Here is a 5000-nt window from a genome sequence, read left to right as displayed (position 1 = left end):
AGAGAGAGAGAGAGAGAGAGAGAGGGGGGGGGACAGTAAAAGCACATATTCTGAAAAAAAGAGTGGAAAAATGACAGTAAAATAGTGTTGTTTATAAGCTTGAGTTGTATTACGTTTGTGTGTGTGTGTGTGTGTGTGTGTGTGTGTTGCATGCAATGTCCTCTTTTGTTGTGTTGTGAAGAGTTGACTTCTTATCAATGCTCTTTGTGTGTGTGTGTGTGTGTGTGTGTGTGTGTGTGTGTGTGTGTGTGTGTGTGTGTGTGTGTGTGTGTGTGTGTGTGTTTATTGTTGTTGTTGTTGTTGTTATTGTTGTTTTGTGCGTGTGTGTATCTTAACTGGCCCTTTACAGACTCCAGTTTTCATGTGGTTTTGTGTATCATCATGTGTAGTGTTTGTGTGTGTTTTGTGTGTTGCATTGCTCATGTTCTTAATTATTGATCTGTTTCTTGGTGTGTTGTAAAGCGTTTGTGTTCTTATGTATTTGTATGTTTTGTGTGTAATTATCTTTTTATGTGCGTTGCTTGTTACAGAGAGTTCTTGAATCCTGATATCTAACTTCTTGTGTGTGTTGCGTGCGTTGCATTGTTAATAAACTCATGTGCTGATATGCATCTCTGTGTTGCGTGTATACCGAAGTGCTAATTACTGTATTCTTGTGTGTTGCAGGTCGAGATTACATCTGGGGCAGCGGGAAAGTTGGCAGGCAATGTGATGGTAAGTGTGTTCTCTCTCTCTCTCTCTCTCTCTCTCTCTCTCTCTCTCTCTCTCTCTCTCTCTCTCTCTCTCTCTCTCTCTCTCTCTCTCTCTCTCTCTCTCTCTCTCTCTCTCTCTGTTGTAATCTTAAATCATTATAACATTAAGGGATTGCTATTTTTTATTTATTTTTTTTATATATTTCAAACTAGTAACTAATTTTTAAGTCAGTATTTCCTTACTCAGCATACGTGAGCTCTGAATTATCCTCTCTGTCATTAGCATCACTAACCTAACCCTTTGACTGCTAAAGATTCTCCTTGATGTAAGTACAGTACTGTGGTAAATGTATAGAGTAACATTTTCTAAGCTCCCTCTCACAGCAAAGGAATGATGGAGTAACTCAGACTTCCTTTATAGTACACCTGCAGTTTTAATGATATGCGTTAGATAGAAGCTTGGTTTATTCAAAGATTACAAGTCTATAGCATTCAGAGGGTTAGTGTATTTTTATGCATTGGTTTTATACAAGGACTACCATGTATAACTCTTAACTCTTCATGTGCCTTCCCTTTTGTTATAATCTCCATACAGGGACTGCCACGTGTAAGTTTAGTGGCTTCCTGTACCTTAGCTTATGTCATTTATGTTTCCAAGTTTGCCTCGCGCCTCTTCAGGATGCGAGCAAACTTATCTGGTCAGCCGGGCTCACTCTAATAATAGCAAGAGTGTATCTTAATCAGTAGGGAGGTATTGCAGTGCCTCTATCGCCCAGTACACACACACTTGGGCATCCTCCAGCAGCGCGTGTGCCCGAGAGTTCCACTTCCTTCTCTCGGGTCCACTTCCTCCACTCAGCTCGACGCCGTTCATGTTGTTGTCACTGGCGCTGCATGACCTCGATGTAGCGGCGCCATCTCCCCGCCAATTTCAGTGTCGTGTTGTGTTTGTGTGTTTATTTATGGTCGCCGGGGCCTTATCAGTCTGTGTTTGTCCCTGTTGGTTGCGTACGTACTCGCCCTCGCCTGTCACGTGTCTCCTGGTGCTTGGTGCTTTTGTTGTGGTGCGCGATCGGTCGAGAGTAAACAGAGGCCGTAACTTGTATTGGTATGTGATCCTTGTTACTGTTTAGATGATGCCTTAGTTGTTGTTGTGGTGGTGGTGGTGGTGGTGGTGGTGGTGGTGGTGGTGGTGGTGATCGAACCCTGAATCTGTACGACCTTTTTTGTTTATCACTTTTTTTCTTTTTTTTTTTTTTCTTAACGCGCCAGGGACATTTGGGACACTTGGTACATACATACAAAGTGTCCTGCTAATTTATCGTTCGTCGTTTGGACATTTAAGAGGTGACGGAGGAAGAAGAACGAAGAGGAGGAAGAAGATCAGCAACGACAAAAGCAACAAGAGCAAGAACAAGAATGAGGAGAGGAAGAGGAGAAAAATAGATAATGATAATGATGATAACGATAACGATAAGAAAACAAGGAGATAAAAAAATTAAGAAGAAAACAAGAGAATATTGATAGAGAGAGAGAGAGAGAGAGAGAGAGAGAGAGAGAGAGAGAGAGAGAGAGAGAGAGAGAGAGAAACACTCCCATACCTCACTCACTTCACATCTCTAGGCACCAATAAATAGATCACCGTCACCTTATCTCATCAACTGAACCACCAGACGGCTTCCTTTCTCACCATCAGTTTTCCTTCCTGCCCTTCACTTCACCTTACCACTCCACACCTCACCACTTCACTTTACCACTCCACCACCTCACACCTTCACCTTACCACTTCACTTCACCACTCCACACCTCACCACTTCACTTTACCACTCCACCACCTCACACCTTCACCGTACCACTTCATTTCTCCACTCCACCAGCTCACACCTTCACTTCACCAAGCCACTTCACCACTTCATCCCACCATCTCACACCTCACCACTTCACGCCGCGTCCCTTGAATTCCTTCCCTTTAAGGAGCTTCTACTGTGGGAGGGTAGATGAGTGGGTGTTAATTAATTGTTCCCCTCTCAGGTGACTCTCGGCCTCCCGGTGAGACTCATCGGGCGTGCGGGTCGTTATAGAAGTCGTGAGATTCGTGGAAGTCGTTCAGAGTGTTAATTTGCTCGTCCCCTGGGTGGCGGTGGTGGTGGTGGTTGAGGTGGTGGTGGAGTGGGAGAAAGAGGAGGAGGAGGAAGTAATAGTGGTGGTGGTGGTGGTAGTGGAGGGGAAACATAAGATAGGAAACTTGTGTGTAGATGAGAGAGAGAGAGAGAGAGAGAGAGAGAGAGAGAGAGAGAGAGAGAGAGAGAGAGAGAGAGAGAGAGAGAGAGAGAGAGAGAGAGAGAGAGAGAGAGAGAGAGAGAAAGAGAGGGGGGGATATCAGGCGTACTGCAAGGTCAACATTCGAGCCTAAACAGTTTTTCCCTTTTTTTTTTTTTTTTTTCCTCATCATTATCATCATCTTTCTTTCATCTTCTAAATTGCTGAACAGAAGGAAGACTGCGAGCGACGACAAGAAATGTAGGTCACACACACACACACACACACACACACACACACACACACACACACACACACACACACACACACACACACACACACACACACACACACACACACACACACACAGGAATCAGATGCACCATTTCCTCAGAGCAAGTTGTCAGAGTAGAAAGTCAGATGCCACAACCAGTCCCTACCTCCCCCTCCCCTTCATCCTACTCTCGCCGCCCCCCGACCCCCAGGTGAGCTCCCGGCCAGTCTTCCGTCACCCCCCATCGCCTTGCACCCAGTGACCCCGCGCCGGGCACTGGTGGGGGCGCCTTGTGTGTATGTAGTAGCGAGGGGGTGACGGAGGCGCTGACGGTGGCTGGCTGGATGGGTGGTGGGTGGTGTGAGTGGTGGGTGGTGTGAACGGTTCAGGTCTTCGGATCACGCGTAGAATAAAGAAACTGTAGGGAAGTAGGAGGCTTTAGTGTCTCTTACGTTGCCTCTCTCTCTCTCTCTCTCTCTCTCTCTCTCTCTCTCTCTCTCTCTCTCTCTCTCTCTCTCTCTCTCTCTCTCTCTCTCTCTCTCTCTCTCTCTCTCTCCTCCTGTCATTTGTTTTTTTTTATTTCTGTTGTTTCTTTTGTTTTCTATCGTCAAATATTCTTCCTTCCTTCCTTCCTTCCTTTCTTCTTCTTCTTCTTCTTCTTCTTCTTCTTCTTCTTCCTCTTCTTCTTCTTCTTCTTCTTCTTCTTCTTCTTCTTCTTCTTCTTCTTCTTCTTCTTCCTTTTATTTTTTTGTTGTTTTGTTGACTCTCTCTCTCTCTCTCTCTCTCTCTCTCTCTCTCTCTCTCTCTCTCTCTCTCTCTCTCTCTCTCTCTCTCTCTCTCTCCCATCTATCATCTATTTTTAGCCCTATCTTTCTTTCCTGTCACCTCTATAATTAGATCTTAGGAAACTTTCATCGTAGCATTTTCTATCTTCTGTTTTTGATCCTCCTGTCTTTATTATTTTTTTTTTCTATTCTCCTTTTCTTTTCTATGTCATTCGCCTTCCATTTATTCGTTATCATGTTCTTCTCCTCTTCTCTTCCAACTAAACCTTGTGCAGCATTAAATAAGCCTTCTTTCTTTATTGTTATCTTCTCTTCCTCCTTCTCCCCTTCCTTCTGTTTTATTTCTTCCTTATTCTTCTTTTGGTCATTCATCGTCGTATCTTTCTTTAGTCAGAAACTAAATTGACTTCTTTCGGACCTTTCTCTCTCTCTCTCTCTCTCTCTCTCTCTCTCTCTCTCTCTCTCTCTCTCTCTCTCTCTCTCTCTCTCTCTCTCTCTCTCTCTCTCTCTCTCTCTCTCTCGTAGGGAGGGAAAACTACAATACGAAGGCTTTTATTTTTATATATATATTTTTTAGTTCAGTCTCCCCCTGGCTGGTCTCCGCAATACATAAAAGATAAGTGAATAAATGAATACATAAATAAATAAATACAAGTCCACAGCATCAGAATTTACGCAAGTGTACATCTTTTTCTTCTTCCTCTTTCCTCTTTGCTTTACTTCCCACTTCTCTTATTCATCATGGGTTCCGAAATATCTCTTGTTCTCTTCTTTATTCCACTATTTATTCTCGTCTCCTTACTCATTCCCTGTTTTCATCTGCAGTTGTTCGTCGATTTTTTGCGTTCCTCTCATTCTTAATTCATTCCTGTTTCCTCTTTTAGTTATCATCGTCTTTTGTCTTGCTCTGCTATTTACAAATCTCCTTCTACATCTTGCTTTCTCCTCTTATTCTTTATTTATCCCCGTCTCCTCTTTACTCATCACTTT

General features: G+C 43.5%; 1 protein-coding gene across 1 annotated transcript in view; it reads left to right on the top strand.

The window, feature by feature from the left end:
* Positions 1-5000, top strand: part of LOC135108159 (phosphatidylinositol 3-kinase regulatory subunit gamma-like) — a 107275-nt gene that overhangs the window by 29969 nt on the left and 72306 nt on the right. The window contains exon 2 of the mRNA XM_064018908.1: positions 667-714. The gene's annotated coding sequence lies outside the window, so the exon portion shown is untranslated. The remainder of the gene's footprint in view (positions 1-666; positions 715-5000) is intronic.

This window comes from Scylla paramamosain, chromosome 16 (assembly GCF_035594125.1).
Source record: "Scylla paramamosain isolate STU-SP2022 chromosome 16, ASM3559412v1, whole genome shotgun sequence".
NCBI classification, from domain to species: Eukaryota; Metazoa; Arthropoda; class Malacostraca; order Decapoda; family Portunidae; genus Scylla; species Scylla paramamosain.
This window is presented reverse-complemented; position numbering and strand designations above follow the sequence as displayed.